This window comes from Pinus tabuliformis, chromosome 1_2, assembly GCF_031772625.1.
Source record: "Pinus tabuliformis cultivar Carrire ecotype Pingquan chromosome 1_2, CPIR1, whole genome shotgun sequence".
Lineage (NCBI taxonomy): Eukaryota > Viridiplantae > Streptophyta > Pinopsida > Pinales > Pinaceae > Pinus > Pinus tabuliformis.
In genome coordinates, this window is record NC_142298.1 from 637,094,218 (window position 1) to 637,113,172 (window position 18,955).

General features: G+C 37.8%; 1 pseudogene; it reads right to left on the reverse strand.

Moving 5' to 3' along the window:
- Positions 1–7,175: 7,175 nt before the first annotated feature.
- Positions 7,176–18,441, reverse strand: LOC149207255 (TLC domain-containing protein At5g14285-like; annotated as a pseudogene).
- Positions 18,442–18,955: the final 514 nt, after the last annotated feature.

Here is an 18,955-nt window from a genome sequence, read left to right on the forward strand (position 1 = left end):
GGGGCCTATCATAGCATGGTTCTTTCACTAAAAAAGAACCTGTTAATGTTTTATTTTTCCCCAACATGCAATGATTACGGTTTTTTGTATGGGAGACAAGTAACTGGTCCATGGTTTTGTGATTATCATTAATACATTATGGTGTTGTCTAATCCTTCCAAACACCTTAGGTCTTTCATTCTGAAGAGATATTGATATGCTATGTGATTTCTTCGTTGGTTGTTGATCAGTGCTGAAAGGTTTCTTTACTATGTTTATAAAGAATTTAATCTTAATAACACTATTATTTCTCAATCACCCAATCACTCTTCCCGTCTCCACCTTGGATTTCATCCCAATAGTTTTGCTCGATTACAACTATATTTTGGCTTGACTTCTCTGTATTTCAGATCTTGTGCTTGTGGATTTATCATGATAGTAAGGACCTAGTCTTTTTAAATCAAAGCAAATCTTGCTCATGCTCAGTGTTTCATAAGTAATGAAATGTCAATATTTCTCCAAGAAATCAAATCCATCATGATGGTCTACTATGATAAATCTCCCATGTGACCACTCCACTTCCTCCAAATATTGCACTAGTTTTTCCTCTACAAAGGAATTCTTAGATAAAAAGTAGAAAATATGCAGTTGGTGTTCTGGCTGTTCTTGTAAGAGAGCTAAGAGGATTACTTGCAATTAGCGACAAGAAACAATACAAGAAACAGTACAAGAAACAAAATTCTACATTTTTTTTCAAGAATAGAAATTAGTTTAAATCCTTTGCATTATTTTATAAAATGTGGATAAATATAGGGTAGTTTTGGTATTTTGAAATTGTTGTAAACTATGTCTGAGCTTAAAGAACTTAAATTTTCAAAATTTCGATAAGGATCTAAGAGGCATCTTCATAAGCATCACTCTGTTTGTGTGATAAAATAAGCTCTCATATCACAAACACCAAAGAGTGCACGCAATTACATTCAATGAAACAACTGATCCTTTCCGAAAAATGTCCAAGCCATGTAGTTTTGAAGATCGTAAATGTTTAAACAAGATGGCAACAATTTTATTGAAGAACTTCAAAAATATAATTCTGACTTTGTTATTATCAAATTAGATTTTCCATTCAAAATAAAAAATTTAGGTATTGTTGAAAGTAATCAAATCCTTTCTGCAATCTTTAGAAACCTGAAAATCAATTTTTCTAATGCTGTCCATATTGTTAACAATTTTAATATGATGTGATAGTTATCAGATCTTATGTTTTACAAGATACCAAAAGTTTCATGATAGGATTAAGAAAGTGCATCATATATGGCTTCTTTTTATATTTCACCCATTCTTCTCATAATAAGGAATGAAAATTAAGAGAGAGCAAAGCAAGAAGAATCAAGGGCAACACTAATTTTGTTGTTCATTCTCAAACTATTTGTGAGAAAGTGAAACTAATGGTGAACAAAAACCATAAGCATTATGGGTAACACAAATTCTTCCATCATTATCTAAGCGATATAAATGTTAACACCACAAGCATGATTAATGATAAAACCATTTCAATGATAGTCCAAGCCATAGAAAGTTAATAACTATTTCAGAGAGACGTCACCAAGTACTTCATTCATGCAATGATTTCCTAGCAAACACTATCTTACCAGCTTATTACACATACAAGATTGTATTGCAATCATTAAATATTACAAACTAGTAAACCATCTTATATCAGATGCTTAGAGATCATTCTAACCTCCCTCAAAATTCATTTTATAGCCAAAAACTTACCTTTAAGAAATATGATAGATATGACAAACATATACATTATGATTGCAGAACATGATGACGATATTCAGCTAGAGCCCATATGGGGAAGATATTATGATAGGCAGCATAAACCATCACAAAGCAACATAAAGGAAGGCTTAGCAGACCTGAAAGACCCATAAAGAGAGGTCTGAAGATATGAAATGGTACAAAATCTGAATAAACTTGTCAATAAAGGGGAGTGCTCAATACAATGCAAACTATCAATATAAGTTAATGATGTGATACTTTTATACAAATGAGATAATGCAATAATATTTCCCCAGGTAAACACTAAGGGGTGATGTTAGAATTACTTGTACGTAGATACCTCTCTACTTGCAATTGGTAAATGGAAAATCAGGTAATTGACAACACATAAGATTGAAAATAGGTTTTACTAATAAGGGAATAATTTTCTTTGTTACCAGTTCAACACGAAATGAACTAAAGATAGCAAAATGTTCAAAAACATCTAAAAATAGCATAGGTTCATGGCTCTGCAATTATTAACCTGTTGAATCTTCACTCTTTCTTCACAAGTACTCGATTAAACTTCCAAACTAACTACAACTACAAATCAAGTTTAGTTAGCAATATATTCATGGCCCCAAGTTTTCAATATAAACGAAGGCTATATTCTAAAGCTGTAAATATACAAAACCGAATGTAACAATTTTGAAGTTCCTGGTAACATGCATTCTAATTGCAAGGCTATTGCTGCTCAATAGCCACATCACAAGCCATGCTAGAATGAATTAAAGTGACATTTATGCTCTTTGCTGGAAAATCAGGCTATAATTTTTCCAATTCCTTGCTTATCAATTTAGTGACTTATTCTGGCACATGAAAGTTCTTACATAAGCTACTCTCGTGACTTTGAAAAGAAATTGGATGCTAAAGAAGATGATGATGAAGAAGACGTAGCTGACCCCCTCCATATGTTTTGACAGACTTTGGGAATTCACTTCCTGATGATAAACATGTGAACTTGTTTCTTTGTTGTGTAGATTACACTGGAGACCCTGATGGCGAGCTTTCTTCCATATCAGAGTAGGTATGCATTGTTAAACGTCCATCCAAATAATATACAATTGGTGAATCTGGTATGTTCACTTTATATAGATCAGGAGCAACAAGGCCATATTCTCTAGTCCACTCACTAGCACGTCCTCTGCCATTTGCTTTGCTGATATTCTCAGGCTCTGATGCCCATGAAGCACTTTGGCTATGAGGACTCCAGGGAGAATCCAGTTCATATCTCTAGTCCCTTTCAGCTCTCTGCCATAGAAAAATTGACAATTTGTCAAGCTCTCCTCAGCATGCTTTGAATCTCTAGTCTCAACTAGTTCTTATTAGCAAAACAGATCTCACTCTAGAAAGATGTACCTTTTCCTGATTATACCTTTTCTGCCTCGAATGGAAATTCCATGGAGTCCAAGTATGGTTTCCTAAGAACAAGTATGGTTTCCTGGCACTCTGCAAGCTTCCATGCAGCCATAGCTATGTCCTTTTTCCTGAAACTACAGTTTAGTACAAGTTACTCCACTGCTATAGGACTTTAACAAACATTATTGCAAGTGTCTAGGCAGAACAGACTGACAAGGGAAGGCTGTAAAACCAACACAATTCGTTGAGAGAACTACTTTGGCCATGTGATTGATTGGCTCTATAACTGGGTAAATCTTGCCATTTAACTCTTTTAAGTGTCTTACTCAATAGCATGGTCATGTCATTCTATTTAAGATAAAAGCATATCCAAAATACTGTCCAGACTCACAAATGTGGCCTAAATAACTTATTTCCTCTCACACTTCAAGATTTTCTAAAATACTTCATGAATAGCTGATGAATTTATTGGTAGCCCACATATTGGAGTCACATTGTCCAAAAGATACAAATCACCATACAATATAATGAATTACCTGAACAAGTTATTACAAAATTCTACGGAAAAATACAATGAAGAATCCATTCAATGCTCACAAGGGTGTATTACGGACTCCACATAGCCACTACCATATCTTCAAGTAGTATTGGTTGTCAGTGGTAATATGGTGACTACCACAATGCAACTACAAAAGCTCTTGCCAGTTTTGAGCGGACAGAATAAATTTTGAGATGAAGAACAAAAGCTATTTAAGGACTCCAAATCTTAACACAACATGACTAACATGGTCCTATAGAGTAGAAATAACTATATACAAACACTTATGTGATTAATACCTTGATTCCTGCTCTTTGGGTAGTCAGAAGCCTAATCTTTGAATGAACTGATGCATTACAATTGTACTACATGGTTCTAAGTGACCGTCTCCTTTTGCTCCTCATTCTCTGATAAATTTTGGGGTATCATGCTCAAGAGGCAGCCTTACTATTTCTTTTTGTTATTGCATTCAAGCATAAATTACTGACAATGAAATTCAGTAATTGAAATATGGATAGATCAGAATTCCATTCACTAGAAAAAAGCACTAGTCCTTGACCACTGAATGAACTTCTAAGTATTTAGAATTATTCATTGTTGTGAAAGCTATTAGTGTAAAAATATTGCATTCCAATTTGTGGCAATCTATTACTTTGGAATGAGTACTCGTCAACAAATTGACTACTAAACTTAACATATATAAGCTTGTAACTTACATGTCTTACTTTTTCACAGTCTGCTTGAAAACACACCTGATTTCTTACATTTGATTAGATTTTCAAATGCAAAATGTGAGTTCATCTGAAGAAGATCTAACAAGCATGCCTCTCTTGTCAGGTTCATGACCAAACAACTCTCTATACTCTGTTCATATAGAATTCTTCTTTAAATCCACAAGACTTTGAGTGTTTCGTCTACATCTTTGGCATCCAATTATTCCATTTCATTCAAGTTGGCCAGAACAATGCTACTAGAACTTTATATGATTTCTAAGCTTGCTTGAATTTTGGGTGTGTGTTTTCTGAATCTTCCTATGTTCATGTCTACCCGTCAGAAGCAACTTCCATCACCTATTGAAGTTAGGGGAAGTTGATCTTCCTATGCTTGAAAAAATCAGTTGCATAATGCAGAAGAGAAAAGGCATTTTCAATGCAATTCTAGGTGTTGCAGTGATGGTTTCTGCCAGGGCATCATCCTCTAGCACAATTCAAACGATTTAATTTATAGCAAAGCTCATGTGGATTACATTTTTTGAATTCTCATAGAATAGCTGTCTAAAGGATAGCATGCCCTGTGTTGCCTGCTTCTGTACCCTATATAGTTGCCAGCCATGTAACTGTCATGGATATCGGGGGGGAAAGGAGTATCAACTGTAATATTTGCAGAAAAAAGGCTTCTGGAAAATTCACTTCCGCATATTCTCCAAAACTAGTGACTGTAGATGTTATTGAAGCACAAGTGCTCTGTCCAGCAACCCATCAATTTCTTGCAAATGTATATGTATGTAATCAATTCTAGACTCTGCATAATTCCAAAATCATGATCCATAAGCATAGATTATATATGAATCAGATCAAATAGCACGGAAAGAAAAAAAGAGCAAAAATCAAAGAATCGACAAGACAAATAGTTAAAACAGAACATGAATCCCATTATCCTTCTCCAAGAATTGGAGAGGCTGGAGATGGAGTTATTAGACACTACCTATCTCAACACACAAGCCAGGAGACTTACAAAAGAATATAATCCCAAAACCTTTTATTGATACTAAGATTAAGGGGAGGAAATCCAATGACCATGAACATAATTGGCACAAAAGAATGCCAACTTTGTGATGCAAAATTTCCTCTAAGATGAGAGTCCTTGTGGCTTGCCTAGTTCATTTTGTATATGGGTGCTCCCTCTGAACTAAAGGAAGGCTTTATGGAATAGGATCAACAAATAGAAATTGTAGATATTGGGGTTATCCAGAATATGTTGATCATTTTTTTAAAGGTGCCTTTTGTTGAGGAAATAGGACATGGATAGAAGGCCATTCTATGGGTATGTTGACATCATAACTATATTGGCAGGCTGTCCTTCTCAAAGATCCCTTGTGATACCACAAATCTATATGGAATGCATGGCAGGTAATCAGGACAGTCTTTGGAGATAGAGTTATTAGGCACCTATCTTAATGTGCAGGCCAGTAAACTTGTATAAAAAAATGACCCCTAAACCTTTTATTGAAAGTAAACTTAAATAAAAAATGGTATTCAAATGATGACAAACATGAATGGCACACAACCGGCACAAAAGTTTCCCCTATCTAGTTGTAATGCAAGGTTTCCCTTTAAGATGTGGTTACTTTCATGGTTCATTCGGTCTATGTCACTCCCAACTAAAGCAACCTGCGTCATAAAACAGGAACTGGAATTGCAGCTTGACCATGCTTTTGTGACACAAAAGTGCGCTAGCTATTTGTGATGAAAGGTTTCGTTTAGGATGAGATTCCTTGCCTGGTTCATTATCTATATGGCACTCCTAACTAAAGGAAAGCTCCATGAAACCAGACTAATAGATCAAAATTGTAGCTATGCCTATTTGGAGGTGCAAGTTTGCTAAGGAGGTCGGACTTGGATATAAGACCATTTTATGGGTATTTTTACATTATAACTTTATTGATAGGTTATCCTTTTCAAGGATCCTTGGTACTACTATAAATCTATTTGGAATGTATGGCAGGTAATCAGGGTAATTTTCAGCAGCGTAAGAGATGATCTATGCCACAGTGGAGGAGAGCCCCATGCTTAGTTCTAACATATTGCTTGATTAGTTGTAGGACCAATATTCTACTCACTCCAACTCCCCCACTTTGTGTGCAACTCTATGAGTGCTTAAAGAACTTCTCACCTCCTCTATACCAAAATGTTTGAAGATCTGTGCAGATAAAGGGTACTTATAATTGGTGGATTTTCAATTTCCAATTATATAGCCTTTCAATTTTCATATCATCTAATTGCTTTAAGAAATTTTGTGTAAAGCTAATGTACAATCTAGATCTGGTGCACTTTCCATAGCATACGTCGATAGTGGGGAAACCTGGGGATGTTAATTCAATGTAATGATGGTTTTTGCATCCCTTTTAGTAATCTTCCTATCAGGCTTTTAAAGATAATGGAAAAAACTGCCCCAATACTGAGGATTGCACAAGAATTTAAAAAATACACAGCACCAAAATCCTGAAAATTGCTACTGAGTAGCACCATGGCTTTCGTTTCTAGAGTTTGTTGACTGAAATACAATACTTTACAAATGGGCCTGGAAGCAAACTATTATTATCAATTTGAACGGTTAAAATACCACACCTACACAAAGAAAAACACAGGAAAATTGGTTAATTCAACTAAAAGAATTGCAGTTATAACAATTGGATCAAGATCCACTATGCTTACTCTTCTTTCTGGGCTCCAAGCTTGCCCTTCAGAGTCCCTCACTTTGCATAGAAACAGATCAAACCTGTCTAGAGCATGTAAACCCAGATGGTGCTACTGAAAAGAGCCAGAATAACAGTAACCATCCACGAACTAGCCATCCAGTAAGGAATAATGGCATCTGCCTTACCAGCTAAGTGGAACGAGGCCAACTTCCATGCCAACTAAGGCCCAACAAGGCACCTCACCACGGTAAAATACACAGTGAAAAATGGAGAAACAGAACTATAGATCATGTTGGCCAAGGCAGACTCCGTTTTAGCCATACGAGAAATAGTCCACACATTCTGTAATGGAGTTGTCGATTCCCTTGCAACTATCAGAGAGACGGCGGAGAGCCCTCCATGGCCTGCATAGTACCTGCAAGTTACTAGGTAGAAGGAAGTTGGAATATGGTGAAATATAAAGAAGTGATCAGATGGGTTGGCAAGCAAATAGTGGAGCAGGTCCACAACAAAATATGTAGTGCTGAACTTCATGATTTTTTTCTCTAAATCTGTGTTGGGTGCATCAATCTTCCATGGGTTACTGCGCATGTCATGAGTAGAGAGAATGCAAACAATGGTTGCATGAACGAATGAGATGCCACAGCTCGCAGCCTCGAACCTATTCTTGCCCTTCCGGTTTCGTTTGTTCTGGTGACCTAGTGTGCTACAGGGGAGTGCCGGGTCAAATGTATCCCATAGTTAATTCCCAAATTCGAATTGAGGTGTGAATGGCGAGACAACGATGGAACTCCTGTCAGATATCATTAAATGTGGAGGGTGGCGGAGCTGGGCGGAGCTCGCGGAGGGTGGCGGAGCTGGGCAGAGGAATTTCCAACGCCCAAAGACGGAGGTTTTTCCGGGCGGCGACAGAAACCAGGAAATTCCTCCACCTGGGTAGACTACCCCATTAGTTATGGCTGTGCTAGCGCTTGACACTGACGCCGCTAGCTGGAAAACAAAGGCAAGACTACTCGGAAAGTTTGAGTGATGGGAAATATGGTAATGAAGTCACATGCATGCTCATGGTAGTCATGCAAGAATCCATGTGTTTCGTCCTTATGGAGAGATGTAGAAGATGTACTTAAGAACATTAAATACCATATAGCGTAGGAAATATGTCTTTCCATTATCTATGACCATGGTTGGAATTTCAAAAAAAGCTAGCCTTTTTTTTAGAGTTTCCAACCTGTTTTCATAATTTTAAGGTAGATTTTTTATTGTTTTATAATTTTTCAACCTGTATTTAGAGGTAAAATTACCTATGATTGAAAATTTGCCTATCAAATTCCAAATCTGTCTATCTATGACCATTATCTATTATAATTTCACATCCATCTCCAAAAAAAGGAGTCGTCCACCGAGGCAGAGGAATTGTCCGGACGGCTAAAAGTGGCCGAAATTTGGGCAAAAAAATTTCAAAAAATCTTATAGAGGCAGTGTTTGAATCGTGTTTTTGATGGTGGAAATGAATTCGGCACCATCAAATACCTCTAAGACACCTAAAATTTTGCAGTTTAACTACTATAACTTGGATTTACAAAAATCATTTGCCGAATAACTTTCCAGGCAAATTCGGCTCGTTAAACTAAGGCCCAAAATCATCGCATTAAACTATTCCATATTTTTCTCGTAAAACACCTTGAAGTCAAAGGTGATTTTGATTGTACATATTTACTGTTCTTAACATATGTTGTATATTCTTTCCGCGTGATTTAATTTAAAAAATTAATGTTAAATCATTCTAGAAAAGTGGCAGTATATTATTGTTTTTCATGGAATAAAATTTCTCCGAAAGCCATAAGTTTTATTACATCATTATCTGTGTAATAATATTTCTACTTGCCATTGTTAAAAAATGAAAAATCTAGAGTGAAACGATAAATTTCATTACTCAATAATGATGGTTAAATATATTTTATAAGAGAGATTACTAATAAATGACTGAACAAACTGAATTGGAATTTAAGTAAATTGGAGTGCCCATGACACTTGGATGCATAATTATGACACTTAGCAGGTGGTTGGAATTAATTTCTCCAATATTCCCCCTTAATTACAATCACAAAAATTTAAACTAATATGTCTACTGGTCTCACTCTCAACTAGGCCTATAATTTAAAAAAATTGACATCACTTAGATTGCCTTTTCTTTTTCTCTTCTTCCAATTCCTCTAACTTATGAATTGCTTTAACTTTTTCTTTTTGTTGTGGGTTATAATTTCAGATTCTTGATTTGTTGATGCAGCTCTTCCATTGTTCCAGGCTATCCATGTATGTCCTTGAATTCTTCAAAAACCGTCTTGTATGTGGACTTCTGCCACATGTCATCTTCTTTTGTGTGCATTTCATGATAAATATTTTGTTGCATCATAAGTCTATAATAAAAAATTATCTCTTTAGGACTCCAATGGATGAAAATTTCATTAATGTTTTCATCATCCTTGTTGTTTTCAACATTCATTTCTGCAACTTCTATGTAGACTTTATCAAGTCATGGTGTTGCAAGTCATGCTTCAAGGAACCTTAATTCTTCTTCCAAATTTGTTACTTATTTTTGGTTGCTACTAACATTCAAAATCAAATTCAACATCAAAAACATTTGCAAAACTACATCTATTTTGTTCTTTCTGCTCTACAATGAGAGATTTCTTCTCTCGTGCTTCCTTTTTTGCCTCTGTGGCTTCCACTTCTTCACTAACTTGTGTTGTTGCAACCAGGTTGTCTTCCACTTGTTTTTTAGAGTCAAGTATTCTTCTCTCACTGAATAATATCATGTCGATATGATTTTTCTATTGCATCATTTGCAACCATTCATCATTAGCCAACTGGTCTTCATCAAACTTAACATCAACAAATTGAATTGTTGCATTCACCATAACACTGGTTGCTCCAAGACAACTTCATTATTATCAACAAGAATTGTTGTTGGCTTCACCAAATCGTCATCCACTTGTGGATGTGCACAATGGGATTCAGGAGCATCTGTGTGCTATTCTCTGCTTCTTCTACAATTTTTTCACAATCATCCCCCACTTGTGGATGAACACAGTGGGATTCACAAAATTCTTCATCTTCAACTAGATAACTCCCTGTTACACCAAAATTCCTTTCAAGGGTACCCCAAGCCTCCTTAACAGTCTTTGCATCTGAATTAGGAATAGAATGTTGTCATCTACAAATTATTTTATGCATTTTAATGCGAAGGCATTCTTTTTTCCTTTTGTTTGCCATCTCTTTCAAATAAGCTTCAAACATCGCTTGTTGTTGCTTTGGCTTTCGTAGTGTCTTGGATTTTCGCATTTGTGGAGCTCTAGCTAACTGTGGCTCAACAAGAAAATCGACCTACATATATAGTTGATTCTTTTGACTATGCTTCTCCTTTTTGTTCCTTGGAATCTTATGAATACATCATATGAAATCGCCTTGACTTTGGCATTGCACTTTTCGATACAGGAACATGCGACTTCATCCAAAAAATTTTGTTTTTATAAGTTTGTTGCATTCATCACACATTCTCTCTTTGTCAAAGTGTGATGAACTAGAAAAATGATTTTATACTCAGTTGCACCGTTTGCCTTCAATTTTCTTTAGCTATGGAGTCGAGGCCCTTTCTCTATGCACGCAGAGTGTCTTCAAATGCCACACTACAACTAGGACAAGTCATGCTTCATAAAATATTTTCTAACTTTCACTGGTGGATCTGTCAACACTTGTTTTTCCCTGGATTCTTGGCTTTCCTTTACTGGTTATGCAGTAACTGGTTTCTTGATAGGAGCATCTTCTTCATAGTTGGCTTCTTCCCCTCCTCAACTTCTTGATATTTTCTTCTCTCAAGGAGTCTTGCACAAAGTAAACTCTGACACCATGGTAAAGAAATGAAAAATATGGAGCAGAAGTCACAATTCTCATTACTCAATAATGGTTAAATAGATTACATAGCAGACATCTCCAATAAATGACTGAAATAGAACTCAACTAAACTGGACTAAACTCTAACTATCTGTGATACTTGGATGCACAATTATGACACCTAGCAGGTGGTTGGAATTATTTTATCCAAAAATAAGAGCATGGTTTTCATTCTTCCTTCCAAATGATTGATATTAAATAATCATAAAAACTCACATTAATAAAGACTCACATTAAACCATGTTACTCTATACCAATATTTTTTTCCTAAGTCGAGGGCGATTTTAATTGTACATATTTACTGTTCTTAATATATGGTGTATAATTTTCTCTAGTTTAGTAGTTTAGTATGGAAGAAATGTTGTAATGTTATCTAAACTAAAAAAAAATCCTAAGTTATTATTATTATTATTATTAATTTTTGGTGGGTAGTTAAGCTATATTTGAATAGTTAAATAATAAAAATAAAAATTCTATGTATTTGTTATTGTTGTTGTTGTTATTATTATTTGTTGTGTAGTTAAGGTAAAGTTGACTCGGTTAAGTTACTGGTAGTTTTTGAACTCTGCATTTATGACAAACCATGGTATTCACGTGGAATATAACCTATAGTAAAGGGGTAATTAAAACAACCTACATCCTTCTTAACTTCAGATATATCAAGCGTCTAGTGGGATCAAATTTCTTTTGTACTAAAAAAAGAGGTATGTACCTTGAGAGGTTTGATCCCTCTTGATGCTTGATAGGTTTGGAGTTAAGATGTATCTATGTTGGTTTAGTATAAATGATGTGTAATGTAATATAATGTTTATAAATTAAAGTGATGTATAATTTAACATGATAATATAATTTTAATAATTATTGATTTTTTTTGGTCAAGTAAGAGTGGAACATTCTATTAACCGTAAAAGTGTAATACATATGATAAACGTCTTTACCAGTGCAAAGACAAGCTTGTTGCTAGTTTACCATCACAAGACAGGCCTGTTGCTAGTTTACCATTAACAGGGTAAGAAAAACCCAAGATCAAACAATATCTCACGAGGTTAAAATATCTCATGGGGTTACATCAACTCTTCAGCAAAAGACTAAGGAACCTTAATTGTCGAGATGCAAGTTCCTTTCTTTTCACTGATTTCTCAAACAAACTAGGAAGACCCTCGGACTTCAAAAAATACCAAAATCATGCCAATCATTCTTCTCTGGTCCGCTTCCCAAGCCCAAACCTGAACGCGCTATCCCCATCATCGACGCGAACTTCGCATCTGATGGTCCACAAATCCAATGCTCAAACGAGTTGCGCGGAGAAACGTCACCGTCGAACAAAGACTATTTAATCCAACGATCCACCATGATTGTGAATTGAACACATGCACGATGAATAACACAAATCCGGACCTGAAAAGGAATAGATCATCTCAATCTATGGGATTTCGGGTCCATCCAAGTAGTTAAAGGTCGAGCTTTTCTCGGCCTGAAATCCGTTGGATGACTGAGGCCAAAGAACCTGTGGACAATGTCCAATAAACTGGCAAACAGGTTAAGCACCGTCAAACGAAACCTCTGAACTTCAAATATAACCAAATTGCATTGGAGTATTCTCCGGTCCACTTCCACAAGCCCATCCTGAACCCATAAACCCCACCATGGAGACAAAATTCCCATCCGACAATCAACAAATCCTCTAACCCAAAGAGTTTCTCGGAGAACCAACACCATCGATCAAAGCCTGTTTAATCCAACGGTCAATCATGATTTTTTCCCAAACACTAGCACGATGGATAGCAAAATTCTGGATACAAAAAAGATTAGACATCCTCAATCTAAGGATTTCGGGTCCGTCCAAGTGGATAACGGTCGATCTCTTTCCAGCCTAAAATCTGTTGAATGATTGAGGCCAAAATAACTTGCTGACCGCGACCATTCAATTGATGAATGGGTTAAGTAGCATTTTACTCCCGCAGTTTTCCTGAGCATCGTCGGTCCATCTTGTCGATCCATCGTTCCAGATCATTTCCTTTGTTCCTAATCCACCCGTGTTTAGACTGAAATCTATTATTCATTTTTGAAACCCTCCTGAAGCAGCTCATCCAGAACAACCTACTACCTATGTTCCACTAGGAAGTATATAACTGCTTCACTTCTTTGATCTTCTTTTCCTTGAGTTTTAACGATTGGGAGAAACCACAGCCCAAGGACTTCCTCTCTTCTCGCCTTTCGTTAGTCGTCCTCCCTCTCTTTGCTGAAGGTCTGGAAGTGTTCCATATCTTTGGCAGCCTAACAGAGACAATCATCACACAGTTTGCCTGCGGGTATCGACTCCCAAACGTGCCGAGTGCCACATCCCTTACTTATCACTCCTTCATTCACCAAACGATCAACCAACATATTTTCTTTTCTTTTCACATGGAAAAAGTTGACGGTTCTTGAGGTTTGCAGGTAGGTGTGAATATGGTGAAAGACCTTCAATAGCATCCACTGATTCGACACTTTTTTCGGTGCCATCCCATTGCACATTTTCTTGGCCGCTTTAATAATCAATTCTGAATCTACTTCAATGATGACATTGTGTGAATTTGAATCCACTAGGATTTCCAGGCATTGCTCTAAGGCCATGAGTTCCGCCATGTTGTTAGTTGCCTTGCCCAAGTGACTATAAAAGATCTCCTTTATGCGTCCTTGCTCATCTCTTATAACACCCCCAAAACTAGCTAACCCTGGGTTGCCCTTGGATGCTCCGTCTATGTTGACTTTTAAGAAGCCATGTGGAGGAGGCTTCCAAATATCCATACTTGCATTTGTTTGGCTCACACCCTTGTTTATGCCCTATGGGACTATTGACTGGAGACCCAACTGCAGCAGTATACAGGCTTCCTAGGGCAGAGGAGGATTCTTTAGAAGTTTCTACAACAAGCCTCTGACTATGTCTTTGAGCTATCGTATAATTTTTGTAGTTATTTGCTGGGGCGTGCTTGCATTTCTCTTGAAAATCTTGCCATTGCGTTCTTTCCAAACATCCCAGATGACAAAGCCTGGAACCAGAGTCCAAGCTTTATTGACGATTTCATTACCTGAGAAGTTTTTCCTCCAGTTCTTCAAAGTGTTGGTGATATTGAGTCTGTCCCGATTAGTATGCCTGAAGATTGAGGCCACCCAATCCCACACGGTGGAGGTGAAAGGGCAGAGGTTGAGTAGGTGATTGATAGTCTCCTCTTGTAAGCCACATAGAGGGCATTTGGATGGGCCGACAAAAACCCTCTTCTGCAGATTCTCCAAAGTTAGAATTTTCTTTTGTTGAACAAGCCAAATGAACAACTTTATTTTCATCGAGCGAGGGTTCTACCAAAGGTTCTTCCATACCTGATCAGGGCTTTGGTTGTTAAACCTTGTGACTATTCTTTTATCTTCTTTGAGGTTAAAGTTTCCTTCGGTGTCCCTTTCCCATCTTAGTTGGTCAAACAAGGAGGACACGAAAATCTTCCTTTGCTCCAAATCCTAAGCAAGAGAATCTGCCTGGCCTTCAAAGGACTATCTTCACTGTGGCCTAAATCCTTCCAAATTCTCCATTTACCGTTTTTCCTTAGTTGATCCCAGAAGTCACTTACCATAAGTAAACCTTTATTGTCAGTATCAATTTTGAGAGCGGATAATTCATCCTTAAATAAATTGGGTTCTTGATGCCAATTATCCTCCCAAAATAGTGCCAGGTTCCCAGCTCAGATCTCCCAGAAACTATGCTACTGGATAATACCTCTATTCTCTCAAGCAAGATTCCAAATGTGGGAGCCCTTAATGCACCCTGACATTTGCATGTGATCCCTCTCCTGCCAATTTTTTGCATATTATTTTTTCCAGAGCTTGGCCCAAGGGGTTGCCGATTCCTTGAGCCACCTCCACCAAATTTTAGCTCCCGAAACTTTGTTGAGGGTTTCAGGGTCATGAAGCCCCAAACCACCATGGGACATGGGTATGCAGATCTTTTCCCAAGCTACTAAAGCCCATTTCTTTTCCTCTTCCCCTCTGCCCCATAGAAAATCCCTTTAGATGCTTCTAATTTGTTGTAGAACTCCTTTAGGTGATGGAAGAGTTGAGAACATGAAAAAGGGAATAGCCTACAAGACAGCCTGTGTGAGCACAAGGCATCCCGCCAAGTTTAAATCCATACATGTCCATTTCCTGATCTTGTCCTGAAGCTTATTCATTATCGACTCCCACACTCCCTTGCTTAGAGGTTTGTTTGTAAGAGGCATTCCCAGGTACTTGGAAGGTAACTAGTCCCTTTGAAACCCAAGAATTCTGGTGATGTTCCTCTGAATAGAAATGTCATTGTTAAAGAAGAAAACTTTTGATTTGTTGAGGTTTACCTCTATGCCAACCACCGTAGCAAAGTCGTTTAAGATTTTTTTGATTGATCTGGCTTCCCTAACTGTTGGTATACCTTGTAGCATCGTGTCATCCACAAATTGTTGGTGAGTATTAGCCGCTCCATCCAGGGTAAGTTTGAGACCCTGGATTCTTCCTTCAACATTTGTTGTTTTGATCGCTCTGCCTAGTCCTTCAATCATAAGAACAAAGAGGAAGGAAGAGAGTGGATCCCCTTGTCTAAGACCTCTAGAGGGCTTGAAGGTTCTTGAATGAGCGCCATTAAGCAAGATGGAGAAGCTGGTTGTGGATACTAGTGCCATAACCCATCTTATCCAGTTGTGGTCAAAGCCATAAGCTCTTAGTACTTCCCTTATATAAGGCCAACATAGCTTATCGTAAGCTTTCTCTAGGTCTAGTTGAATGATCATACCAGCTTGTTTATTGCTTTTGAGAGAGTGTACCACCTCATGAGCTTGGATGATGTTGTTGAGAATCTGTCTTCCCTCCACATGGCCCGTTTTCTCCTCTAAGATGAGAGCTGGAAGAAGGGGCTTGAGTCTATTGGCAATAACTTTGGAAATAATTTTATACACCACATTACATAAAGCTATGGGTCTGAAACCATCTGGAGTCATGGCTTTTCCTGTTTTGGGATCAAAGCTATGACGGAGGCATTAAGAGCCTTCAAAACTGATTTAGATATTCTTGAGTCTTCCACCACCTCAAGGATATCCTGTTTGACTGTTCTCTAGCAAAATTTGAAGAAGTCCACATTGAACCCATCCAAGCCTGGAGCTTTGCCATTGCACATTTCATTGATCACATCACTGACCTCCTCTTCCGACACTGGCCTATTGCGATTGTGGTTGTCTTCTCTGGTGACCAACTGAGGGATGTACTTTGTGAAATTACTAATGAACCTAGCTCTATTGACCAAAGGCTCCTCTGCTATGTTGAGGAAGTGTTGAACAAGGATAAATTCCATTTCTTTGTGAGAGACAAGCTATATCCCTTGAGAATCCTTGAGTTTTGTGATTCTATTGTGTGCCCTGTGATCTATGGTAGATTTATGAAAGAAATTCGTGTTTCTTTCTCCCTCGCTAATCCATTGCAACCTCGATTTCTGTATCCAGAAAATCTCCTCTTGCATGCATCTATCTTCCCATTCCTTTTGTAGAGAATCAGCTAAATTTTTCCGCTCTTTAGTGAAACCATCTGTGATGATAATTTGATTGATCTCCTCGAGTTTTTGATCAACTTCTTTTTTGGCTTTGAAAATATTACCAAATTCCTTTTTGTTCCAATTTTTAAGCCTAGATTTGATGTGTTTAATTTTTTATTAGAGCAAGAACATTTTAGTGCCTTGAATGTTCAGATCCTCCCTCCACCATGTGTCAATATTGCTGGTGAATTTAGGGTAAGAGAGCCATGCATTTTCAAACCTGAAAGGTCTATTTCTAGGTGTGCCCATAAAAGTGGCCTCAAGATGTACAGGTCAATGGTTTGAGCCTCCAAAGGGAAGGATAGAAGCTGACATGGCAGGGCCTGACAGAAAGAGGTCCTCTGAGATGAGAAATCTATCTAGCTTAGAGGCGACTTGAGAAGCCCCTCCCCTCTTATTGTTCCATGTGAAGGTGCCATTTAAAGCTTCAGTGTCCACTAACCCCATGTTCATTATGAATTTTTGGAAGGAAATGGAGTCTCTACGTAGTTGTATGATACCCCCTTTTTTCTTTGTAAGAGATCTGATCATATTGAAATCTCCTGCAACAATCCAGGGCACATCAGGGTGTCTCGCATTTTAGCTTCTCAAGGGAGGTGAGAAGCTTGAGGTTGTCTTTAGCTTTTGAGGCCCATAGACGTTTGTGATCATGTAACTCTCCTGATCCCCTATAGGTTGACACACCAATGAAAGATAGTTCTTGGACGTTTTAGCATCCAAGATTCCAAATTTCTAGGGATCCCAGAGTGTAAGAATCCCCCCTACCAAGTTGTTTTCTTTGACCTATAGATACTCGTACTCGATTAACCATTTTTTTATGTATTTTTGTGATCTTGTCCATTGAACATTTTGTTTCTTGAATAAAAACCATATCTGGTTTTTCTTCTTTTATTCTACTACTGAGATTTCTTTATTTCCTTCTACTTCCTATACCTCTAATGTTCCAGGTTGTAAGCTTCATTAAGAAATATTTGTAAAGGAATAACTAGTGAGATCTCTCATCTTACCTGAGTTAATCATGAGTTTCCCACATTCGTTCAGTAGCTCATTCTGTCTTTTTCTTACTCTCTTCCTACCCGGGTCCTTGGGATATTGTATCTATGAGTCCTCCATTGTTTTGACCCCCTTATGCTCCTAGATTTCATGGTTTCTTTTGACTCTAGAGCCCTTCTATTGTGATCTCCAGAGGAAGAGCTGTTGAACCCCATCAAATTCCTCCTTTGGCAGGGAATCCACTCCTTTGGTGATACCTTGTTCCAGAAACTTCTATAGATCTAAATTCTCCCTTTCTAGAATCTCCTGCAGTTCATGGTCCTCCATTCTAGCTTCACTTGGGGTCATCTCATGTTCCCTACTTATCTCCATACTATTTGGCAGATCCTCCTTTTGCTGGCTGCTCTCTATCATATCTTCCATGCTTGCATCCCTTTCCTTCTCAGTGGGAGTGATCTCTGATTCCTTGTTTGTTCCTTTGTTTCCAACTTCTTCTTTTGGGACATTGAAACGATTTTGGATCGGTTGTCTATCCTCATCAACCTTCTTTTGTTGCCGCTTCCTGCCTTTCCCTTTGGCCCCGACCTTGGTGAAACCCTCAGGATTTTTATCTATGGTGATTTTGACGTTTCTTTCCATTTTGTTTATTGGGCAGTCTCTGTATAGATTCCCATGTTCATGGCATTCACGACACCTAAAAGGGACATTTTCATAGTCCACCGCCTGCACCCATTCTTCGTCATACACTTCGAGAATGATTGTGTCCGGAAGTGCCCCAGATAAGTCCATTACACACATATCCGGGCGAAGGAGGTATATTTTCCTTTCAGAGTCGCGTCTGAGATCTTTATAAAATTCCCCAGTTTGTTGCCTATTGTCTTCAGAGACTCCGGCAACCAATAATCCAGAGGAAGGGAGTAGAGTCTAATTCATACTGGTACCGATGTGAATGTTTCACATTCTGGGACAAAGTTCATCATCCATGGCTGCATGTAGAGGCTTGCAGCAGCATAGAAATAAGGTCCTCCTTAGAACACTCTGTCCTTATCCTCTAGGCTTGTGAATAACACCGTGAAGAAGCCCTTGGATCCTAGGTGGAGGTTTATTTCCCCCTTGGGTTTCCATTAGATCCTTATCCATATGTGCAACGCCTTCTCCATCAGCCATCTCCCCATGAATTTGCATATAACTGCGTATTCCATCATGTGATCTCTGTGCACTTGTAGCGCTGGGTCGCTTAAAATGACCCAAGGAATTATGGTTGACTTAGGTTTGCAAACCCCAGTTGTGATCATGGAAGCAT